Here is a 26,596-nt window from a genome sequence, read left to right as displayed (position 1 = left end):
TGGAGGGGCAGGACTCGGTGCAGACCCTGTTGCTGCCTACTACAGAGAGGCGTCGAAGTTGGAACCAGAAGGCAGCGGGAAGACTAAGTGCGAGTGATTGTCTTGGACATTTTTCTTGCGATTGCAAGACACTGTTGGACATTAGTAATTTAAAATCCTACTAGTCCAGTTCTGTGGTTTATTGGTGAGACCGATGGTGAGGGAGCTGTGTGGCCTCGGTTGTAGCCCAATTCTGCGGGCTCACCTGCTGCGGCCACCCAGAAGGGGAGACGCTGGAGATGGTGTGGCACGGTGTCCATGCTGGTTTGAGGGCTGGCCCCTCCCATCAGTGCCTGCCTCAGTGTTCACTCAGTGGAAGACAAGCCTGATTGCGTGCGTGCATACGTGTTCGTCTGCGGACTGCTGAGGTCCTGTTCTTGCCAACCACACCCATACACCGTCAATTTACAGGTCATGTCACTCAGGGACTTGCGTAAATATTTCTTCATGTTTACTGCTAGCTCATATGTGCAATATGTGCCTTGTGCTATGTATAACTGTTGATACTGTGTTTTGCACGTTGGCATGGAGGAACACTGTTTCATTTGACTGTATTCGTGGTATTCATATGTAGTTGAATTGATAATTAAACTTGAACTTGAACTATCAGCTCAACTGTACCTGAGCATCCAGGGAAGTTTTGGAAAAGTGCAGTGATGATGCTTCTCTTTTCCATATTTTCCTTCTTATTCTCAGCTTTGATTCCCAACAGATGGAATACCTATGAATTCTGATGTCAGATCTCACCCACAGTCCTCAGCCTGTGAGAAACACAGAGGGAAATCCTTCCATAGTGGCAGTTTATTCAGGAGTGCACAATGCCTTAGGACTTAGGTACGAAAGAATATTGCTGGCTCTAAAACAAACGTTCTCTGGCCCACCAAGTGCAGACAGTTAGCAGGCCTAAACAAGCAATATTCAACTTCTTGGAAGGCTATACGTATGCCTTTCCTTAACACAGTTGGTATTTGAGTGAGAAATCTCATACCAGAGCTTCACAGCCTCCAGCTCTTCAGCCAGACCCTCCCATTTGGTAAAACTGGTCTATTCTGGGGGACAGGAGCCTGAAGAGGCACACACTCAATGATTTAGGAAGCTTCTTCCCTTCTGCCATGAGATTTATGAATAGCCCACGAACCTATGAAAAATACGTCATTAAACCTTTTCAAAATTTATTTATTTTTGTAATTAATGGTAATTTTTATGTCTTTGCATTGTACTGCTGCTGCAAAACATCTTTCACCATATAAATCAGTGATAATAAAACTGAACTTAAACTTAATCAATTTGACTTTAACATAGTTTTTAAAAGTACTAGATCAAGTGATTAATTGAGTTTCTTTGCTTTGAAAATGCATGCATCATTATCTATTTAAGGACAAATTTATCTTGGTTGATATTTGAGTCTCCAGTAATTACTACAGCCTAATATTTGACTTTTTGCCTTGTCTTTCTGGTATCTTCTGGTCGAGATTTCTTCAGAGGTAACACACAATTGTGTTTTTTCAACTCCTGTGGTACTTTTCCTGTGATAACTCTATCTACTCAATCTTACTCTGTCATCATTCAAACCTCGACCGCCTTTAGGATCTTGTGAGAGTGAAGTGGGCTGGAGAGAAGTCTTTTGATTTAGAGCCCATTATTTATTTTTGGTGGGTCAGTGACTGAAATAATCTCAAACTCATGTCCCAGTTTTCTTATGAGCAATTGAACTAACCTCAGTTTCTGAGCAGATCAGATTTGTTCAGTTGCATACAAACAAAACTGAACTGCAATTGACCTCCTAGCTTATCCGACATTACACTTATAGCTGACAAAGTTAATTACTTTCCTGAAGGAGTTTACGTTCTCCTTTCTGCTACATGAATCCTTTGTATTTAAAACCTATAACCAATGGAAATGGTGAGGGCTTTCTCACAGAAAACTGGGCTTTCTGAATGATTTTAAAGAGAAAGTACTCTAACTCACAAAGTTAGCTACTGGAAGTTGTGATAGTTGGCCAGGTCCACTAAAGGCCTGTTTCTGACCTCATCTGCCCAGTATATCTTTGTAAAACTGATGTTAATATGGATGATGAACACTATTGGATGCCACTACCTGTAACCATTGACTTTCACATCCATGCACATCTCACACCTGGAGGACATAGGAGCAGAAATAATCCAGACAGGCACAATTGACTCAACAGATATTCAGCCACTGTGATCAAGATTGTAGCACCCTTCAATGCACAAAAACATTATGCCTCAAGATTGAATATCTATCTCAATGTGTAGGCAAAAAAAAATCAGAAATTACATGTGCAGGTGATATTAAACCTGATTCTGATTCTGAAATGATTTTGACTCCAATGTATGCAGCACTAGCTTATGTGTACAGTACAGGGGAAGCAGTTGCTTGCTATCTATCAATAAACCAGTCAAGTAATAAAGACCAATTTAATGATTGGATCTTACTTCAAATATTGATAATGTCATCCAGCAGTAATAAAGTTCTGGCAAACTGTTGATAATTAGAATCAGGGTTGTTGATTTCCAACAGCTGTACATTGCAATACATAATAATAAAAACATAAATTACCATAAGAAATACTAAAAAATAAATAAAATTAATTAATTAGAGCAAAAAGAGGAAAAAAAGTAGTGAGGCAATGTTGAGACGCTCCGATGTTGATCAACAGCAAGGAAACACTGTTATTTCTGATCCACACAGACTGTGGTCTCCCAATGAGGAAGTTAAGGATCCATTTGCAGAAGCCAGGATTTTGAAGCTTGTTGATTATGACTGTGTTGAATGCTGTGCTGTGAACAGTACACAGCAGGCTGATGTAGGTATTGCTGTTGTCCAGGTGATCCAAGGCCAAGTGGAGAGCCAATGAGATTGCATCTGCTTAGATCTATTGTGACAAAAGCCAGATTACAACAGGTCCCCAGGTCTTTGCTTAGGCAGGAGTTGGTTCTAGCCATGACCAACCTCTCAAAGCACTCCATCACAGTAGATATGAGCGCCACTGGGTGATAGCCGTTGAGGTAGCTCACCCTACTCTTCTTCGGCACTGGTATGATTGTCACCCTTTGAAGTGGATGGAAGCAGTCAGTGAAAGACCAAAGATGTTCTTGAACTCTCCCACCAATTGGTTGGCACAGGCTTTCAGAGCTCTGCCAGGAACACCATCAGGACCTGGCACCTTGCAAGGGTTCACCCTCTTGGAAGATCACAGGGTCACCAGATGCTACAGGAATTCGTACAGATGTAGTCTTATTCTCCCTTTCAAAGTGTGCATAAAAGGCATTGAGCTTACCTGGAAATGAAGAATCACAGCTATTCATGATGTTAGGTTTGCATTGTAGGCAGTAAACCCTGCCGACCCTGCCACAGCTGACATGCATCCAGTTTTTGTCTCTAACCTCAAGTGGAATTGTTTTCTCGCTCTTAAAACAGCCTACTGTATGTCGCACCTAAAGTTCCAGAATAGTTCTGGATCACTGGTCTTGAATACCACAGATCTAGCACTCAGTAGACTACAAATCTCCTGGTTTGTCCATGGGTTTTGTTTTGGGTATGTCTGCTATGTTCTCAAAGACACACACTCATTCATACAGGTCTTGATGAAGTCGGTGACAACTGTGGCATACTCATTTAGACTCAGAGATGAATCCCTGAATACTGTCCGGTCCACCAACTCAAAGCAGTCCTGTAAGTTTTCTTCCACCTTTCTTAATCCTCATGACTGGTGTTGCAGTCTATAGTCTCTGTCTAAATGCTGGAAGTGCAAGTACAGCCAAGTGATTAGACATACCGCAATGTAAGCGGGAAATGGCACAGTAAGTGTTCTTGTTGGTGAAAGAACGGTGGTCATGTATGTTGGCTCTGATTCCATAGGTGAAATATTGGTGGTAGTTGTTCAGAGACTATCATCTTAGATGATAAACTTAGATCTTAGATGATCATCTTAGAAATAAACTCCAACATTGCCTGAACCATAGGAAAGATTTCATCCATAGAGGAGTAGCACTGGCTAAGAGTTGTGAATACAATCATCAAAATTAGAAATCATCTAGATTCATTCTTAAAAGCTAATGTTGCAAAGAGAATCAGGAACACTAGAAATAAGAAATCAAAATACAAAATGCTTAAATGTATCTTAATATGTAAAATTAACCTTGTTTAACTGTAATTTAATCATCTGCAATTCCTAACTTCTTAGAATTTAGATCAATAACTATTTTCATCAAAATATTAATGTGTTGTCTACTATCTGAACATTTTCAAATTTTGTCATTTTGAATGATGACTCACATGATGTCAGCAGTGCTTTAGAATTTTATATTAAAATAGTTGTAACACTGGAAGCATTGTATTTCTCTTATAATTAATCAATAATGCTACCCTTGTTTAGTAGAAGAAAATAGCTCAGTAAGATTCAGAAAATTAATTGAAAAGGGTGGTGTCATCTGTATCAAAGGCCATGTTCTTGTAAGGAAGAATTTAATAAAGTGCTCTTTGTACTGAGGCAAAACCTTAACAGTTTGATTTGGTTAATATCAATATTTGACAGTTCAGTGTATGCACCTGATTCCTTCAAGGGAGGTTATTTATAAAAACATTTTCAACACTACTTCTTCTTTCTATGTTTTTCTTTCTAACGTAACTTATTATTTACTTAACCCCAAGTAGGCTTATTGTAAGGGAGCTGAAGCTCAAGATCCAGCATTCAGATTTTAGTGTTTTAGGCATGAGTGACAGACGTTTGGGTTGAGTGAACACATCAGAAGGGGAAACCTTCAATGTCATTTTTGATAACTTTCGTTTAAATAACTACTCACTTTATAATTCATTACTTATATTCCAAAATATATGTTGAAATAAAACAAAATTATTGCTTGGTATTAAATAAAAATGATTTATTCAGAAATACAGATAACATAGATACATTACACTTCTGTTCAGAAATGATCCTCTTTGAAATTTGAACAGAGTTAATTCATTGCAATACTACAGACAGAGCTTGGATTGTGGAAAATTAATTGGGGCCTATGCTAAGTACTGGTGCTTCTTAACGATAATAATTATACTAAACTGGAGAGTACTATTATCTCATTCCATTATTAGTGGACTGATTCACTTTTGTATTGAAAAACTCAGTGAAATGCCTTAACATGGAACTATTATGAAGCAAAAACAATAAACAATCTGTTAAATTAAGAATGAAGAATGACTGAGTAATATCTAACTTAAATACCTGAATACAGCTGTTTTCTTGTTCTCTCTTCTTCCTGTTGTCTAAACCATTGTTTCTTCCTGTTAGTTGTTCACACGTGAATTGTGATTTTGTTTTTGCTTCAGCTGCTTTCGTTCTTCTAAGGTGAGCTCCCACAAACTCAAGTTCATTCAAAGTTTGTGATGCATCACTACCTCTGCTGGTGTGAACCGTGTAGTAGAATGTGGCATTATATGGTATTTGAATGGAGGTTAACAAAGCAACATCTCATGGTTGAACTTGGACAAGTTGTGAAAACTTGTCTTTCAAGGCTTTCTTCTGCTGCCGTTAGAGGCTGGATGGTATGGGGGAGAATTAGTACTGTGATAAAATAGGCCAAAGACAGCATAGTTTTCTAAAGGGGAAATCTTGTTTGACAAATCTGTTGGAATTTTTTGCAGAAATAACAGGCAGAGTAGACAAAGGAGAGTAAGAGGATGTTGTTTATTTGGATTTTCAGAAGGCCTTGGACGAGATGCTGCACTGAGGTGCTTAACAAGATAAGAGCCCATGGTATTAAGGGAAAGATACCAGCATGGGTAGAGACTGGCAGATTGGCAGGAGCCATAGAATGGGAATAAAGGGGGCCTATTCTGGTTGGCTGCTGCTGGCTAGTGGTGTTCTGAAGGAGGCAATAGTTGTATTTGAATAATAGTCACCACCTCTATAGTCCAGCAATGAAGATGTTGATGCCTCACTATAAAATAAGCTATGTATGGCAGGTGCTGAACAAAATTCCTCAGCATTTTTCATAGCCATTTGTATTAATTTTGCAAGCAAACCTAAGATTATGCATATGTAACAAATACATTCTTTCATTAAGCCACACACAAATCCACCTTGGAGATCTTCATTTAAGAATTCACCAAATATTTAAAATCTCTTCAAAAATATGGACTGCAAAAAGATCTTCGATTATTCAAGCCTAACTTGGACCTTGCTGCTATTATAAGTGGCTGTAGATTAAAATCAGGCTTATATTTCTGCACAAGCTCTGTGAAGGTGATTCTTTGGCTTGCTGTGGGGTTATCAGATTAATATCATTTCAAAGCCAATGTCTATCAATAGGCAGCACGTACTTTCCTGCAGTAATTTTCATTCCCTATGTATTTGCAATTTGATCTCTTACTTCCAGTACGTTATTAGCAGTAAGAATAATTCCATTCTATAAATGTTGAATCATGAAAGGAATGTGGCCCTGCAGCCAATAAGCTCTTGGACAGGCTACGCTCGCCTCAGCGCTCTGAACTCACTTTCAGACACTCCGCAGTTGATGTTCCATGTGTTTTTGTTTGTTTTTTACTATTTGTGTGTCTTGATCAAGGTGCCAAGGCTGAGGGCGGTGTTCAGCTCACTACTCAGTGAGATTTATTCCCTTCAGCGCAGAACTGACTCTGCAGCTGTGGCCTACGACCATCAGCACTCACCTCTGTGCTGAACTGTCCCCCTAGCTATGACCTTCAGCCATCAGGTTCCTGGACTGGCTTCACTCGCATCAGCGCTGAACTGTCTCCGTGGCGTGGACTCGTTTTCGGGTACTCTGCAATTGATGTTCTATGTGTTACTTGTGTACTTTTTTGTTGTTGCACAATTTCTTTTTCTTGCACATTGTGTGTTAGATGGTCTTTGTTGTGTGGGTTTTAAAAAAAAACCCTATTGTGTCCTATTGTGTTTCTTTGTCTTTGAAGCTGCCTGCAAGAAGATGAATGTCAAGGTCGTATACAGTATACATAAAGAACTTTGATAATAAATGTACTTTGACCTTTGAACTTTTCTCTTAGGAGCGAAGGGGGATGAGTGGTAACTTGATAGAAGTATATTAGATGTTAAAAGTCATTAATAGAGTGGACAGCCAAAGACTTTCCCCAGGGCAAAAACGACTAATATGAGAGGATATCATTTTAATGTGTTTTGAGGAAAGTATAGAGTGGATATCAGAGGTGGGATTTTTACACAGAGAATGGTGGATGCATGGCACGTGCTGCCAGGAGTGGTGGTAGAGGCTGATACGTTAGGGACATTTAAGAGATTCATAGGTAGGCACATGGATGAAATAAAAATGGATGACTATGTGGGAGGGAAGGGTTAGATTGATCTTGAAGTAGGTTATAAGGTCAGCACAACATTATGGGTCGAAGGGCCTGTACCGTAGTATATTGTTCTATGTTTTATTTGATGACAACCCTATGTCACACAGACGTGACTTATTTATAACTTCACGGTCTCGGAGTGTTTCAATTAATGATACCACAGTTCCTACTGGCTGCCTAAATTATGTAGAGACACAAGAGACTGCAAGTGCTGAACCTGAAGCAAAATAGAAACTTCTGGACAGACTCAAAGTGTCAGGCAGCATCTGTGGTGGCAAAAAGATATTCAGAGTTTCGATCAAGATCTTGAGTGATGATTCTGTGCTAGACTCCTATATGGGTAAGTGAAGAGCCTGATGTCTTTTACCCTCTCCCAAAACGTGGTGTTTCGAGAATGCCAGTCTCACCTAGGATCCTTCAGAAGCCTCTCACTAGCAACCACGAGTGAGATTATTAAAGAATTGTGCATTTAGAATGAGAATGAGACTTCCAAACTGCCTGAGGAGCCAATTATTCTCCACAAGGCATTTACCCGAAACAGATACCAGGATTTGATGACTGTCCTTGTGCAGAACATCCTAAAAGTTAACTTGTAGTTTGAGTTGGAGGTGAGGTAGGAAAATGCAATGTTAGCATTCATTTCAAGAGGTCTAGAATGTAAGAAAAGGGATGTGATGCTGAGGCTTTATAAGGCACTGGTGTAAATAGTTTTGGAATCCTTGTCTAAGCAGAGTTGTGCTGGCATTGGAGAGGATTCAGAAGAGGTTCACAAGGATGATTCAGGAATGAAGGTGGTTATCATACAAGGGATGTTTGATGATTCTGGGTCTGTACTTGCTGGAATTTAGAAGGATGAGAGGGGATTTTATTGAAACCTTTCAAAGGTTGAAAGGCTTAGACAGAGTAGATGTAGAAAGGATGTTTCCCATGGTGGGACAGTCTAGAACAAGAGGACACAGCCTCAGGATAGAGAGGTATCCATTAAAAACAGATGTGAAGAAATTTCTTTAGCCAAGAGTGGTGAACTTGTGGAATTTGTTACCACGGGCAGCTTTGGAAGCCAGGTCATTGGTGTATTTAAGGTGAAGATTGATAGGTTCTTGATTGGACATGGCATCAGAGTTATGGAGAGAAGGCCGGGAGTGGTGTTGAGGAGAGGAAAAAGGATCAGCCATGATTGAATGGCACAGCAGATATGATGGGCCAAATGGCCTAAATTCTGCTCCCATGTCTTTAGATTCACAGGAATGTCAGCTGGCTGTGAAAGCAGAACAGATAGTACTAGCTTTTTCATTTAAATATCACAGGCCCGTTTTGGCCTGGACTCAGTAGACTGATGAAGTTATAAGCTACAAGAAAGAATTGTAAGGCACTCTGCTGAGAGAATACAGCCCTTGATAATTATGCACAGACAGATACATTCATGACTGCCATCAAGGATGAGTGAAGATCAAGTGGAAAATAACGATGCCTGTAAAGAACTTATTGTTGTTGTCAGGGAAAAATATGCTATGTAGAAGAAACGTCAGGGAAAAATCAACTAGACATCTAATAAATTTAATTCAAACCTGAATTCATGTGACATTTGTATTTATTTACAGATCAAAATAGGTAGAACAGAGATAAGAATGCATTTCTTCAGCCAGAGGGTAGTGGAATTCATGGCTGAGAATGGCTGTGGAGGCCAAACCATTGGGTATATTTAAAATGGAGACTGATATGTGATTGATTAGTAAGGGAGTCAAAGGTTACAGGGAGAAGACAGGAGAATGGAGCTGAGCAAGATAACTAGCCATGATGAAATGGTGGAGCAGACTCAATGGGCTGAATGGTCTAATTCTGCTTCTATATGTTATGATCTGATTATAATGTATGGATCTATTTCTTTTAGAGCAATGACCCCTGTCCCCTCCCGCACCTTAGCACTGCATATTGATCTGTTGTCTGCGCATGTGCTGTTGTCTATGTATGCGCATTGAGCTCTCTCTCTCTCTCTCTCTCTCTCTCTCTTTTTCGCTGCAATGTTAACACACAGTTCAACCCATCTTTAGCATGTGTGCTTTTATTTAATTCATATGTAGCTGTGCACAGAGACAACCAATCGGTGATGAGTATGAACCTGAATGTCAGAGAATATCACAAACTGCATCAACAGTTATGGGACGAAACAATGAGAGTTAAACAGCACGGGAAAGCCGAAGGACCTGTGAGTAACTGTGAAAGACGTGCTGAACTTAAACTGAAAATAACATGGTGATTGCTTCATTCAGGAAAGTTGGTGAATTTAATAGTGCCAATGAAAACTGGGAGTCATGTATCTAGAGTGTTGAACTGCGTTACCTTGATGACATCATCATGACTGGCAAAAATGATGAAGAGTACCACCCAAACCTTGGTAAAGTGTTTACCAGGCTGAGTGAGTATAGCCTGCGTGCAAAGAGAGAAAATGGGAGTTTTTCATGAATGAAGTCTCATGTTGTGGATATGTCATTGACAAGCATGGCTTTTGTAAGTCACAAGAGCAGATTGAAGCAGTGCTTTAGGCACTCAAACCCGACAATGTGTCACAACTTGGGTCATACTTGGGCCTTGTAAATTACTGCCACCAGTTTCTTCCAAGCATTGTTGCAGTGCTGCATCCATTGAATGCACTGTTACAGACAGGAGCAAAGTGGGATTGGTCAGAAAAAACATTCAAGGAAACCAAGATCCGATGAACTGCTCACCCATTATGACCCATCCCTGCCCATCAGACTGCCATGTGATGCATCCCCTTATGGCATTGGAGCCATTTTGCCACACATTATGAAAGATGAATCTGGATTGGCTTCAAGATCACTGATGAGCACAAAATGCAACTATGCACAGATCAACTGAAGCCCTTAGTGTAGTATGGTGAATAAAGATGGTCCACCACTACCTCTACGGACAACAAATTATGCTAGCGATGGATCACCAATCCTCGTGTCCATTTTAAATCAAAGAAAGGGGATTCCAGTGACGACTGCTACCCGGTAACAATGTTGGGCACTATTCCTAGGAGCCAATTCTTATAACGTAGAGTTCAAGGGTAGAAAACAACACAGCAGGCTTCTTCCACTATTGGTAACTGAAGAAGAAAAGTCTTCATACTGTGACCCAGCAGAAGTGTTCCACACTGCATCGGTGGAACAGTTTTCTGTAACAAATTCCAAAAGATGCAAGGAAAAAAGGAATGACCCGATATTGTCAAAAGTCTTTGAAATCACCATGCAAGGATGGCCAGCTCGTGGTAGCCCTATGTTTCCAGTGTTCTCAGCAAGATGAGACCAACTGTTGGTATGTCAAAGAATGCTGATGTGTGGATCTCATACTGTGGTTCCCTCTAAATTGTGCACCACAGTGTTAGAAAATCTGCATGAAGGACACCTGGGTACAGTCATGATGAAGAGTTTTGCCCAGAGCTATGTGTGGTGGTCAGGAATAGATGAACAGATTGAAGACTTGGCCAAAAGCAGTTCCGGATGCCAATAAGTTCAAAATACACCCCACAAGCACTGTTACATCCAGGGGAGTGGCCACTATCACGATGGCATAGATACATATTGATTTTGCTGGGCCATTCATGGACTCCATGTTTTTGATTGCTGTGGCTGCTCATTTGAAGTGGCCGGGGTTATACCAATGAAGTCAGCCACCTTATTGTCTCCGCCCTGAGGACTATCTATGTCAGAAACCGCTTACCAGAACAAATTGTGTGTGACAATGGACCGCAATACATGTCAGAAGAACTCCAAATGTTCATGAAGAAAAATAGTATCAGACATTTGAAGTCAACTCCTCATCACCCAGCAATGAATGAGTTTGCTGAAAGGTTTATCCAAACATTCAAGAAATCTATCAAAGCAATGGACAAGAAGGACATTTCTCTAAAGCACAATGTGGGCAATTGCCTTTTTGTGTCAGAACTCTGTTCACGCGATGACAAATCAAACACCTGTAATGCTGTACATGAGCAGGAGTCTGAGATCTCACATAGACCTCCTGAAACCACATCTACAGAGAGAATTGCAACTGAACAGTTCAACCAGTCACCAAGTGAAGCAGCAAGGAGCTTCAGGCTGTGACAGGAAATCCTAGAGCGCGATTACTGGGATCACCAGGTAGGATACATTCCAGTCACTGGGCTTATCTCTCAGTGATAATGTCCTTGACAGCAACTAGACACTGGAAACTGAGAATGTTGTCAACTACCAAACCTGATGCCACACTACAGGTCCAGAGGTGTTCTCTTGAAAGAAACAGAGTGTCACCCAAAAGACTAAACCTTTAGAACTTTGAAGTTGTTATGGACTGCTTTTGTGAAAGCATGTTTATTAGGAATATGGATTTATCAAAGGGAAATTGAAAGCTTTGTACATATACAGTTTTAAGTTGCATTTTTCTAAAGGGCAAGGAAGTTTAATGTATGGATCTATTTCTTTTAGAGCATTGACACCCCCCCCCCCCATCTTTAGCACTACACATTGATCATTGAACTCTCTTTCTCTCTCACTGCAATGTGAATAAACCAGTTAAAGCCATCTGCCGCATGCGTGCTTTTATTTGATCGATATCTAGTTGTGCACAGACATAACACTTATGTTCTTAAATGTAATTTTTATTACATTTCTTTATCTTCATAAAAGATTGAATGCTGCTGTAAAAGAACATTCAGCAGTCCAACAAGCTGTTCTTGCATGACAGACCACTTTTTGGCCGAAGATAAGCAGGATACCACCCAATAATGCCTTACTCATCAGGACCCTTTCCCCAAAAGAGCAAATTAAATTTATTCTGGCCGTTCAAGTTTGCAATATTGGCAACTAAATGATATACAGAAGCACAGAGGCAATTTTCGCTCTGTAATGTTCTGTCAATGGGAGATTGGATTATTAGGGAGTGTGCATTTAAAATGAATAATTTGAAATGTTTTGACGAATCATCTGACCTGGTGCAGTTTAATCAATTGGAAATTTTCAGCCTTTGTTAATTTTTCACACTTGACCAGCTGATCTGCACAGAGCCAAGGGCCTTGGGTGCTTATTGTTTTTGTAGAGTTTTATCTCTCCCATTAAGGCATGGGTCAGAGGTCCTGTACGGGAGCTCACGTTATTAGTTTATTTGTTCAGATTCTGCATCTCGTTAATTGGTGGATGGAATTCAGGTCTTTTGTTCTCAGAGAATGTTGAAGCCACGTGGAAAATTGAGGCAGACACCAAACCTCACCAGCCATGTCACTCCCTTTTGTTTGTGACTGGTCTTGTCTTTCAAATTAAGTGTCATGTTCTCTTTTTCTTGTTTAAACTGCCTGTTTTTGTTTCATCTTGGACTGCGACACATCAGAATTGAACCATTTTTAAGAAAAATCACAATTCTTTTACAAATGTATAAAACACAATGAGGTGAATAATTGGGCTTCCTGCACAACCTTCAGTCATTTTCATTTGGAGTAGAAGGTAATTGTCTGGTGAATGTCAGAGCTGTTTCGGGTCCATGTAATTTATTGTAACAAAAAGAACAGCCTATAATTTTCTCTTAAGTTGCATTTTAGAAGGTCCTCCATGTCACCTTATAGTCCTCCACCCTCTGCAAATAGCGTGGAGGGAAGTGGAACAATGAGGAATCCCTTTTGTAATACTTGAGCTCAATGTGCACAGAATTAGCTGTCAGTAGAGGCTTCTTTGACTCGATTTACGTTTTTGAGTCCTGAGAATGCAAGTCACTAAAAATAATAATAAAGTCCTCCTAAGATATGTCACCAGCATGGACAAAACAAAAATATGTGATTATAGAGTTAGCTTTACCTTTAATGCATGGTGTACATCTAGGTGTAAGCCACTGCACTCACCACTGGGTTCAGGGATGGTTCTAGTCTGTATTGAATTGAAGGGTTAAATGTATGCTAAAGCTGGCCACTATTTATATCAGCAATGTTTGCACCTATATCAAGCATGGGGGTCAATGATCACTGTAAAAAGTGTAACTAGAACAAATTACTTTGTTACTTTTTCAATTTACATTAGTGTCTTTAATCTTCTTGAAGTTTGTTGTTTTTTTTCTCTCCAATACATTTTTTTTTCTATTTTGGATGGACACCTTCACTAACCACCATCACCACCCTCTGAAGGACATGGCTGACGGATCAGGCCCGAGGCAGATGGCAAAAGAATCCACGTAAGAGAGAAAGAAAACAAGACAATGTCCTCACTAATCTTTCTGATGTCAAAGCATCCACTTGTAGTAGGTTTCTTACACAGTTCTTGTGGTGATGAAGCCCCATCTTAACAAATAAAGACACCCTCCAGTGTGTTCTGTGGTATTGTCACCCTGTTCGGTGGTAGATTATTTGTGATTGGAATCAAAATTGATGGTAACTCTGCCCTCCCTATCTTTGGTGGAGAATGGAATAGCTTAGACCTGATTCATCTAATTAAGAAGTTGCAAAAGCTCAAGCAGATGCCATTTAATATATATATAAGAAATAACTAGAATGGTGACTAATGCACAAAAATTGGAGGAATTTTAATTATGATGAATATACTGAAAGGAAATTAGAACAAAGTCTTTAGATAACAACTTAATATCAATTGTAGAAAAGATAATGGAATTTTTACTGACAGTTAATATAAAAAAATTATGGATAATGTATAAGTCTTCATATATTTGGATTTCTAAAGGGAAAACCCTGTAGACATGACCAATGGCAGAACTGTGGGGTCAAGCAATGCATTGTAGCATGGATAGAAAGCTCACTGCAAATTGTTTGTTGTGGTACTCCTGCCCAAATCAGAAGATCATCCATCTCTGAGTTTGAAGGTTTTGAGTTCAAGATCCATTCCAAGCACCTGAGAACATTCCAATGTAGTACTGTGAAAGTATACACAGGGAAATGTAATTTTCAGATGAATCTTTAAACCATGGTCCTTTCCTCAATCCCTGATGGATCGGAAGTATACTATTATATGATAAGAAGATCAGAGGAATCACCCCTCGTCAATCAACACTGAAAAGACCCACATCATCTCATCATTACCACATTACAGGATACAAATCTTCTACCACATTGCTGCATCCCAACAGTAACTGTGGATCATTAGTGTCATCGGTCCATTCAGAAGTTTAACATGATCTGGAGGGCTTTACTCATGATGGACTGGGCAAAATCTATTCCTTTTGTACCATTGTCCATTCAAGGTTGTGGTCATGATGCAGCCCGTCAGTATACTCCAGCACACATATATAGAAGTTAGTCAAAGTTTTAGATTTCAATTGGAATCTTTGCAAACTTCTAGGAATGTAGGGGCACTGGCATACTTTCTTCATAATTGCACTTACATGCTGGCCCCGGGACAGGTCCTCTGAAATGATAAACCCAAGCAATTTAAAGTTGCTGAACCTCTCCATCTCTGATTCCCCCTCAATGAGGACTGGCTCCTGAACCTCTGGTTTCCTCCTCCTGAAATCAATAATCAGCTTCTGGTCTTGCTGACATTGAGTAAGAGGTTGTTGCTATGGCACCACTCAGACAGATTTTCTATCTCCCTATATAGGGAAGATTTAAAATAATCACACTTGCTGCATATTAAACAAGTTCTAAGAAGTACCTAAATCTTTTGAATGCTTTGAAAATACTTTTTAACATCTGCTATGCCAATAAACTTCGGTGTCTGTGCATAAACTCAACACAAATTACTGGACAGTTATAAAAATAAAGAAAGTGAACTCCACCCTGTCTTGCATATTTTCAGCTGGGTTCCTAATGCTTTGAAGTACAAATACAACTTCGTCTACTGAGAACAACTGTCTGACCTTATCCGTTTTTCATGCCGTTGGTTATAAGACTGAAAAGTTCTGTTATTATTTTCTGTATTTTGCTTCCTGTAATTGGCCTTATCCTTCCCATATCAAATCCCTCCTTCTAAGCAGCAGTTATCTGTGAGGTCCTTCATGGACCAATGCTGCCTCACGTTTCAGCAGGAAGCAGGATTTCAGTGCAGTATTTACTCCAAGAAAACCCAATGGTCTTGACCATACTTGATAAAATTAAGCAAATTATGCTTTCAGTGGCAGACAGAAAGTTTGCCTGTTCAATTTTTCGAATATCCGTGTCTATAACATTGGACCAAAATATGGACAGAAGCAAATTCAGTATCCTTCAGAAGTACAAAGTGATCAAATCATTCTTATACATTTTCTAAACAGGCTGCAAATTGTTTATAGCTGTACTACATCTATTATTACATCATCTCTAAAATCATAGAACATGGTGAAAATAACTAACACCTGCTCCAAATTCCTGACCTATGTACTAAGATTATGCCTTTTTGTTCTCAGTGCCTGACTTTGAAAGTAAGGAGAATATCATATAAGATGGGAACACTAGAGGATAAAGCTTTCTTTTGGGATTCTCACAATCTTTGAAATACATTTTATTATTTTTATAACATCAGATTTTTGATGCTGCCAAAATGCTTTAAAATAATCTGTAGTGGACCAATTTTGCATACTTTTGATAGTAGAATTTTTTTCTAATAGTGAGGTTGTATACATGTGTTTGTTGTCCATTTAGAAATCTGATGGTGAAGGGGAAGAAGCTGTTCCTAAAATGTTGAGTGTATGTCTTCAGGATCCTGCGCCTCCTTTTAGATGCTAGCAATGAGAAGAGGGCATGTCCTGTGTGATGGGTGTCCTTAATGATGAACGTCGCCTATTTGAGGCATCACCTTTTGAAGCTCTTCTGGATGCTGAGGAGGTTAATTCTCATGATTGCGCTGGCTGGGTATACAACTTTCTGTTCTTTTTCCAATCCTGTGCAGTGGCCCCTCTATACCAGGTGGTATTACAACCAGTTCGAAGGTTCTCCATGGTACATCTGTAGAAATTTGCAAGTGCCTTTGGTGACATACCAATTCTCTTCAAACAGCTAATGAAACATATATGCTGCCATGTCTCCTTTGCAATTGAATCAATATGTTGGGCTGAGCATAGATCCTCAGATATGTTGACACTTGGGAACCTGAATCACTAAAAGCCAGTGAAGTCATGTTTTGAGTGGAGACAGTTAGGTCTGAGGAAATTGGGCCCAAGCCAATACCAGGTCAATTGCATCAGAGCCTGGTATGGAAATGTCAATGCCCTGGATTGGAAAATCCTGAAAAAAGTAGTGGATATGACTTAGTCTATCACATGTAAAGCCTTCCCCATATTGAGTACATCTACACAGAGCATCACTGCAGGGAAGCAGTGCCCATAAATAATGGCCCCCAGTCACCCAGGCCATGGTCTCTTCTCAGTGCTGCCGTTGAGAAGGAGGTACAGGAGCCTCAGGACTAACACCACCAGATTTGGAGAACAGTTACACCTCTCAACCATCAGGATCTTGAATCAGGGGGCATAACTTCACTTGACTCATCACTAAATTGTTGCCACAACCTATGGATTCACTTTCAAGGACTCTTTGTCACATGTTGTTGATATTTATTGCTTGTTGATTAATTGATTTTCTATTTTGTACTTGCACAAATTCCACTTTGATTGTTTGTACTCTATGTTAGGTGCGGTCTTTCATTGATCCTATTATGGTTCTTGGATTTACTGAGCATGCCAAAATCTCACGGTTGTTTACGGTGTTGTATGATAATAAATTTACTTTGAACTTTGTTGTTTACTAGAGCCAAGAAGAACATCATGCTTCTTGCAAATCCACAAATAAACTACATCTTGGAAGTTTTGGATGCTTTCTTCTAAATGACCTCAGACAGCTTCATTAAGCTAGACAGATCAAGTATTCACGAGAGAAATATAAAAATCCAACTAGGTTGTGAATGCTTGTCAATTATTGTATTAGGCTGTAGCAAGCCATTGCACTCCTCTTCAAAAACATTCAAACAATTGTGTAGCAATTGGATTGCCTATACAGATGAGGCAAAGTTCACCGACGTACTAACTGGTTGTTGCTGCTCCAAGTTTTACAGCTGTAAGACAGATGCACATTTTATGCTCCAAAATTTCAATTCTAAAGTTGGAACAAGCTGTAAGAGGCATGCCAGGCAGATGAGCAGGCTGAGCTACAGCCACTGCAACTACCATTAGTACACTAATAATTCCTTCAAATCTATCTGGCAAAAATGCAGGTCCCAGGTTGACACTATAAACAAATCCCAGAATGGCACCAGAATGTTGACTTAGGTAGGTTCCCTTTAATTAATGCATAGCCAACTCTATATATTACTGACCATCTAGCAAGCATAAATATTAACATTTGTTTTATTGGTATTCTGATGGTCAATGCATTCATATGGGCAGTGTGGTTAACTCAACCTCTCTTTGTGCTTGCCACTGCCTTTTACAGTTTAAGATTGTTCATAGAGCCCATATGTCTAAATCTAAACTATCTTGATTCTACCCTAGCGTTAGTCCGCTCTGTGATAAATGCAAGAGGGGCGTGGCCTCTCTCATCCATATGTACTGGTTCTGTCCTAGCTTGGAGAAATTCGGGAAAGATGTCTTCACTACGTTATCGTGTATTCTGAATCAGCACCTAGAACCAAACCCCTTAATTGCTTTGTTCGGTTTTTGGGGCGAGACAGATTTATGTCTGGGTCTGACCAAGTGCCGAATATTATCCTTTGCCTCTCTCCTGGCTAGACGCTTGATCCTCAGATGGAGAGATGTTGCCCCGGCCACTCATGCTCAATGGCTTAACGACATCATGCCCTGTTTGGACCTCGAAAAAATTCATTATTCAGTTCTCAATTCGGATCTAAAGTTCCATAAGGTCTGGGGACCTTTTATCGAGTACTTTCATAACCTTCCTCTTGACTAGGGTTTTTTTTTCCTTTTCGGTCCCTTGCTTTCAGCTCCTTTTTTTTCTGGTAGAAGGCATTATTATCCTCTGTTGCTGAGTGTATTCACAGTCTGGGAGTTTGGCTGTCCTGGCTTATACTCTCTATATTGTGTTGTGGTTGGTCTGGAGTTGCTGTTGTTTTTTCTTGTGTTGTGGGGCTTGGGGAGGACACTAATCTTACTTGTCTTTAATTTAGGTGCTTTTTTTTGGCTAAATTCTCTTCCTTTGTAGCATATTGTTATTGTATGCTTAATTTTGCACTGTTTTAATGTTCCTCATTGGGATTTGGTGTTTTTAATTTGTAAAATGTTTTGAAAAACTAATTAAAAAATAAAAAAAAATATGGGCAGTGTTAAGTTATAATGGAAGAGTTTAATCTTAGTGATATTTTGTATATGGTACAATTTTGACAGTACTCAAATACATTGCAACTAAATATCCCATGAAGCAACCTCCAGTGGTTTGGGGTCATCAATGAGAACCAATGGCCGGGAAGGCGAGTCTGCAGTGCTCCATGGAGAGCGATGGACGTGACAAAGCACAGAAGTCTTGGTCATCCACTGCAACCAAGGAAGAGCCCGGTTTGTGATGACTGTGCATACCACTTCTAAGGCTGAGCGAGTGGAACTGCCCCAGTGAAGTGGCTCTTCCACTTTAAAAAATCTTCCAGCATAGGTCTCCTGTCATTGTTGGTACGATGGACAACCAACACATCCATTCATAAGAAAAGATTTAGGACTAAAACCCTGCAGCATAGAAAGGTAAAGGGCCAAATGTTGAACCAGATCCTATGAAGTGATCAGTAATTGGTTGTTTTTATTGCTCTTCTTCTGTGACATTTTGACAAATGCGCCTTATCTGTTGATCTTGTAGTTAATTACCTTCATATTTATTTTCAATCAATCTCCAGTTAATTATCTTATTCCCACTGAAAATATCAATGATCATTGCCATCAGTCCACCCTCGAGCAATGTTTTGACAGGTGACATCAGTACAAAGGGGACAGGAAACTGTTCTATTCACCCCTTCCCATGTTTGTTTGATCACAAGTGCACCAGAGCAGGCTGCAGAATAGGATGGGTAATGCTAGCGTAAAATTAGAATTAATAGAAACACTGTGAATAGAGATCTTTGGCTATGATCAGTAAACATGTTCAGGTGAATGAATAAAGGAACCCATTGTACCATGACAAATCATGGCACGTACGTTCTCTATATTTGCCAGTTCAGCTTATTATATTCATACCTACATGGAACATTCTCTATCTGGATCACTGTGCTGAAAGAGATTTTCTTAATTTATTTACAGAATGCTTTCTTCACTGATAAGTTAAGGTGAGTGTTATTGTCTGTTCCCAAATGTCCTTGAGAAGGCAGCAGTGAGCTACCTTCTTGAACTGCTGTACTTCTTCTGGAGAGATACTCACACAGGCTGTCGGAGGCACCTCCAGGGTTCATACCCAATGATGATAAAGGTCATACAATACACTTCCAACTTGAGATGATACGCCAGCTTCTAATTAGTCTTTGCATTACTCTCCTCACCTACCTTTCACCTCCCTCTGGTGCCTCTGCTCCTTCCCTTTCTCCCATGTGCCACTCTCCTCTCCTATCAAATTCCTTCTTCTTCAGCCCTTTACCTTTCCCACCTATCACCATCCAGCTTCTCACTTCACCTAACTCATCCACCCACCTTCCCCCTCACCTGGCTTTGCCTATCAGCTGCCAGCTTGTTCTGGCTTCTTCCCTCTTCCTTTCCAGTCCTGATGAAGGGTCTTGGCCAGAAATGTTGGCTGTTTATTCCTCTCCTGACTATCTGGGTTGCTCCAGAATTTTGTGTGTGTTACTCTGGATTTCCAACATCTGCAGAATCTCTTGTGTTTAAGATTGCACTTCTACATGCTGGCAACATAAAATAAACAAGAGTTAATTTTAAATTTCAATGCATAGATTTTAAAAATTAATACATTTCAATGGATTAACTTTACAATGTGCATCGGAAGCTGTATATTTGCTAATGCTCAATGTCAATCCACTTCAAAGGTTTGCAGTGTCCTCTGGGGCCTGTGCCCTGACTAAATATGACTGTTTTATGGTTGTAGGAATTTCAGATACAGAATCAAGTATTCATGCACCACCAGCAAGCCTGGATGGTGAGTATTTCCTGTAAAGGTTGTAGATAATGATGTGGCTAAGGTTACTTTCCCAAGTACAGAAATACTGATACCAACTATAGTAGCAGATCAGCACTCCAACTGTAAGTCTGTTAACTCAGTGTACACTGGGGATGTAATGTAATACAGCTCCTCCACAAAGTAAACTACTTGGGCAAAGTTTACTTTTTAACCAATACACACAAAATGCTGGAGGAACTCAGCCGAGTTATTTTGTTTGAATTGTGACTATTATACCTTTTGAGAACTACCGTACTGCAATACCACTTGTTGCAGGAGAAACAGGCCAATTGCCATGTGGTGATCTGTCAGTCTTAGGCTGGATTTTGTGTGATTTTTGACATAATATTTTCATATTAGCACACATCATCAACCATGATTATCTTCCCTGTTTTTCTCAAAGCATGATGATCACTCAGATTACTAATCAAATATTAATGCAGTGATATAGCATTCTAAAAATTCATGTAAGAAGCTTAAAAAGTTACCAAAATGAATTTAATGGATGTATTTGGTTTTAAAATTTCAGGTTAAGTAATTGAAAAATTCACTTACCAGATGTCCAGTTAATTAGAAGCAACTTTATTTAGTGCAAAAAGTTACAACAATTGGACTGTTAACCCATTGCTCCAACCATCCTAATTGTTCCTTCCAACAGCATTATGTTTTGGTGGAAAAACAGTCTGGAGAGGGCAAAAGGTTAATCCCGTGAGCTTTACTAACTGCATTTTTGGGTTTCTTTTCATAACCGTATATAAAGAATATACCTTGTTAAAAGAACAGAGCGGGGGGTTACAGTAGTGCCATTATTCAAGTTTGAAATAATATTATTTGCCAAAACTGGTCTGATAACATAAAACGTTAGAAACTGTATGTCAATTTAGCTGTGGCTGAAAGACTTGGTCCTATCATCAAACTGATGTTTAAATACCAAAGCATATGACAACAATGTAGCAATTACAAAGGCTGTTAATCTGAACTCCTATTACCTCTGCCACACTCCCAACCTGGAGCAGGGCAGCTGGTGTGAGTTCACTGGAGCAGTACTTTCCCACAGTCCAGGGATTTGACACGTGGCTTCTGCACATTCCTCAGCCTCCCCAAAAAGGCTGTGCTTGGCCTTGAGTCAAGATAGAGTGCTGCAAGCTGGGAGCTGCTGATTAACAGGTCCCACCCTTGGCAATCTGAAGGATTTGGGTTTAAATCTTGGAAAGCAGGAAGCTGTTTTTCATGACTCAAAATCTGTGGTAATGAAATACCAACACTTATTGGTAACCCTATCAAGTCCAAGTAATAGTCAACAGCTGGTTTTCCATAATAGAAAAGCAAATAATGCGAATGAATAAATTACGTATTCAGATTGATCTTTCCTATAGTAATGCCACACCTTTAATCTGTACTCTAAGATCTTTCAATATATTGCACCTACCAAAACCAACATCACACCCTTAGCATTCCTTGGACCATGCCACTTCAGTCTGGTTACTGTTCGCTCACAGAATAACTTCATTGATTATACATTTGTTACCTAACCTTCTTCAACCATTGTAGTGTTTGGCACAGTTAGAAGCCCTTCTCTATGGCCTGCTTCTACTGCTGCCCTCACATTGTTTAGCCCTGAGACTTCAAGCCAAGAGGTCTCCTTCTACTGCCTTGCAGTTACCTCCAGGGTATTTGGCGTTGCCTTTTTTTCTGCATTGCCATTGTGAATATTAGAACATAGAACATTACAGCAAGGTACAGTACAGGGCTTTCAGCCCACCACATTGTGCTGAGCTTATAGCCTGTTTTAAGATCAATGTAACTCTTCTTCCCACATACCCCTCAATTTTTCTATCATCCATGAGTCAATTAAATGTCCCTAATGTGTCTGCCTCTACCACCACAATGCAGTGCATTTATGCAAAATAAATTACCTCTGACATCCCCCTATACTTTCCCCCAATCACCTGAAAATTATGCCCTTATATTAGCTATTTCAGCCCTGGGGAAAACCTCTGGCTGCCCACTCAATCTATTGTTAATTTTCATGAACAAAAATATGTAAGTGTTCCATTGCTACAAAGATCAGGCTGCCATACAATCTCCAAAATTGAAGATAAATCCTCATCCAAGGTCAAAATCAAGGCTGAGCTCAACACTTTCTCTAACCTGACTCTAATAAGGTCACAGTCACCTTGTCCAAGTCCCATTGCATCTTTATTTTTTATCATTTCCCTTCAATAATCTGGGTTTAACTTCTCCAATGCCCTTCTCACCAGCATCCCCAGTCCCCACAATAACTCAGATTTTTGCAGGGAAATATCATCCTTTTCCTGTGTTAGAAACCAAAATTCCTGTACAAACACAGAAGTCTTACAATGTGGTCAGTGCTATTCTGCTATTTATTTGAATTCCCCCCACACTGGACTCTTGAAATCCACAAAATTATTCTTTACCAAGCTGAACCTGATGCAAGTCTGCTCCTGCTGTACATATTTTTTGAAGGAGCTGAGAGGAACTCAGCTACATTTCCTTTTCATTGTTTGTGTGGTTCAGGTGACCAATCAAGTAGTTTCTAATGGGATTTAAAAAAATTGTTAACATAGAAAAGATTTTGTGCTAATATTTCTATACTTCTACAATTATACTAGCTTCAGTACTTTTAATAAAGTTTAAGTTAAAATCTCTATTTGCAAAATGATTTGAGTTTTGCATTGCTCTTAGTTTCATGATGTCATTAATATACCCCAAGTGAAGAAAGAAGTAAAAATCGCCTCCCATTTTCTGTCAATATTGAACTCTTAGAAAGTCCTTCTTGAAGATGTCACCACATTTTCATTTGAAATTGCTGAAACTGGAGAGTTAACTTGTTGTTAATTCAATTTCATGACATGGTGCCATCAGCACTTTGCACATGTCCCTAATTCATAGAATTGGCTAAAAAACAGTTACAATTGTATCTGTCAACTATTATCCTTATTCTTACTGAATGGAAGTTTACACTAGCTTTAAACAGCAAGAAAGGAAGGAGCAGCTGATCACCGAGTGTGACTCAATGCTTCCTATATCAGGCAAGAAACTGCATTACTGCCAGCTTGATCAGCTGTAAGTTTATCATTAAGCACAAATTGTCTTCATACTTAAATTTTCACATCATTGAATATTTACAGTAATTGTGTTTCAGCAAATGCAGTAAAATTTATATCAAAATCTGATTGTAAAAATGTATTTTTCCTCTATCTCTGGTAGTTCTCCTTTGCACTAAGTAATGCAGTTATGAATATGAAGATAATGGACAGATTATCCCTGCTCAGAGCTCAGTGTCATATCTAATGTTAAGATGAAATCAACTGTGCAAGTTTACATTTGGTGATCATCCTATCTGTTATGGTTCAGTACAATTTTGGATCTAGATTTTCCACACTAAACCAGAGGAGCTTCAAACTACTGTTTTCAAAACAAGTTTCCAAATAGTGCAGCAAATCACAGGTAGTTTTGTGAGCTAAAATTAATGATTTTTGCGACTGTCTTTGCTACTAACCGCGAGTTATCAGAGAATATACTATTTATCACATGTGCTTTCAGAGAAGATTCACAAGAATGATTCCAGGAATGAAAGGGTTACCGTATGCAGAACATCTGGCAGCTCTTGGGCTGTATTCCCTGGAGTTCAGGAGAATGAGGGGGATCTCACTGAAACATTCCAAATGGTAAAAGGCCTGAACAGATTAGATATGGTAAAGTTATTTCCCATGGTAAGGGAGGCTAGGACAAGAGGGCATGACTTCAGGATTGAAGGGTGTCCATTTAGAACAGAGATGTGAAGAAATTACTTCAGTCAGAGGGTGATAAATCTGTGGAATTTGTTGCCATGAGCAGCTGAGGAGGCCAAGTCACTGGGTATATTTAAGGCAGAGAGAAATAGGTTCTTGATTTCTTGATTAGCCAGGGCATCAAAGGGTATGGGGAGAAGGCAGGGGTGTGGGGAAGACCGGAAGAATTGGATCAGCCCTTGATTGAATGGCGGAGCAAACTCGAAGGGCCAAATGGCCTACTTCTGCTCCTATATTTTATGATCTTATGGTCTTATGAAACAAATAAATCACAATCCATTCTGTGAAATTGTTATTACCTGCCCTTGCAGAATATCTCAATTTAAAACATGTACACAACTGCTACATTTTATACCTGAAATTATTTGGCCATTATGGTCTACATGACCAAACTGAGATAATATTCAATTTGCATTAGTTTAACTTGATCATTTTGTTTCAGACTTAATATTTTCCAGCTGAACAAAATGCAGGTAACCTTGCCTCAATCCAATAGTTAAAAGATTTAAGTAACCATCTCCTACATTAAAAAATATATTGCTCAATTCTATGTTTCATCCAATCATCAATGCAGAATTTAATCTGTATAAGGCCTTTAAGACAGATGTTGCAACATACTTTACAAAGGTATGAAACAAAACAGAGAGTAGATGCAGATGTCCAAAAGCTTGTTCAATGAAACAGTGACTTTAAATAAAAGAAGAGGCATAAGGAGTAGTTACAGGGTTCTTCATTAGTGGATGAGGGGTTACAGGTGAAAGATGTCCAATAAAATGGTCAAAGGAATGGGGAGAAAGGTAGCCTTTTAAAAGTCACAGAGGTGAAGAAGGCATCCTCCTTCTTGTGCCCACCCGCTACATTGATGTATCAAGTATGCCACTGTGATTTCTTCAGTGAATAACGACGACAGGTCAGCAATCAGAAAGACACACGGAGACACAACATGGCCTGGGGCATTGATTGTTTTACATATAAGCATGTGAATGTTGATGTATTGAGTGTTGGGAAGCCTCATCAAGAAGTGAAGATGGGAGCAAAGCTGTAGAATGACATACAGGTAATGGTGCCAAAATTTAGGAATAATGCAAATCAGGCAACATCAGTGGAAAAAGGAACTAAGTTGCAGGATGATGGCATTACAATAAATGAATGGGGTATTCAATTAGCTGACATTGGAGGGTTAGAGGTTAAGTAGGACATCACTGCAATAATCAACAGATGAGAAAATCCGTGAATAGACAATAGACAATAGGTGCAGGAGTAGGCCATTTGGCCCTTCTAGCCAGCACTGCCATTCACTGTGATCATGGCTGATCATACACAATCAGTACCCCGATCCTACCCTCTCCCCATATCCTTTGACCCCGCTATCTATAAGAGCTCTATCTAACTCTCTCTTGAATGCATCCAGAGACTTGGCCTCCACTGCCTTCTGGGGCAGACCATTCCACATATCCACCACTCTCTGGGTGAAAAAGTTTTTCAGCATCTCAGTTCTAAATGACCTACCCCTTATTCTTGAACTGTGGCCTCTAGTTCTGGATTCACCCATCAACGGGAACATGCTTCCTACCTCCAGCGTGTCCAATCCCTTAATAATCTTATATGTCTCAATCAGATCCTCTTTCATCCTTCTAAATTCCAGTGTATACAAGCCCAGTCGCTTCAATCTTTCAACATATTACAGTCCCGCCATTCCGGGAATTAACCTTGTGAACCTACGCTGCACTCCCTCAATAGCAATAATGTCCTTCCTCAAATTTGGAGACCAAAACTGCACACAATACTCCAGGTGGGGTCTCACCAGGGCCCTGTACAGCTGCAGAAGGACCTCTTTACTCCGATATTCAATTCCTCTTGTTATAAAGGCCAGCATGCCATTAGCTTTCTTCACTGCCTGCTGTACCTGCATGCTTGCTTTCATTGACTGATGTACAAGAACACCTAGATCTCGTTGTGCTTCCCCTTTTCCTAACTTGACTCCATTTAGATAGTAATCTGCCTTCCTGTTCTTGCCACCAAAGTGGATAACCTCACATTTATCCACATTAAACTGCATCTGCCATATATTTGCCCACTCACCCAACCTGTCCAAGTCACCCTGCATTCTCATAACATCTTCCTGACATTTCACACTGCCACCCAGCTTTGTGTCATCAGCAAATTTGCTAATGTTATTTTTAATCCCTTCATCTAAATCATTAATGTATATTGTAAACAGCTGCAGTCCCAGCACCGAACCTTGCGGTACCCCACTGGTCACAGCCTGCCAATCCGAAAGGGACCTGTTAATCACTACTCTTTGTTTCCTGTCAGCCAGCCAATTTTCAATCCATGTCAGTACTCTGCT

General features: G+C 39.7%; 1 long non-coding RNA gene across 1 annotated transcript in view; it reads right to left on the bottom strand.

Annotated features, from left to right (window-relative positions):
• Positions 1–18,623: 18,623 nt before the first annotated feature.
• The window catches only part of LOC132378561 (uncharacterized), a 65,674-nt gene continuing 57,701 nt past the window's right edge, over positions 18,624–26,596 (bottom strand). Inside the window, exons 2-3 of the long non-coding RNA XR_009507107.1 lie at positions 20,987–21,114; positions 18,624–20,159 (exon numbers count right to left, since the gene is read on the bottom strand). This is a non-coding gene — a long non-coding RNA (uncharacterized LOC132378561). The remainder of the gene's footprint in view (positions 20,160–20,986; positions 21,115–26,596) is intronic.

The sequence above is a fragment of the Hypanus sabinus genome, chromosome 2 (assembly GCF_030144855.1).
Source record: "Hypanus sabinus isolate sHypSab1 chromosome 2, sHypSab1.hap1, whole genome shotgun sequence".
Classification (NCBI taxonomy): Eukaryota; Metazoa; Chordata; class Chondrichthyes; order Myliobatiformes; family Dasyatidae; genus Hypanus; species Hypanus sabinus.
The sequence above is the reverse complement of the archived record's forward strand: the minus strand, read 5'-3'. Positions and strand labels throughout refer to the sequence as shown.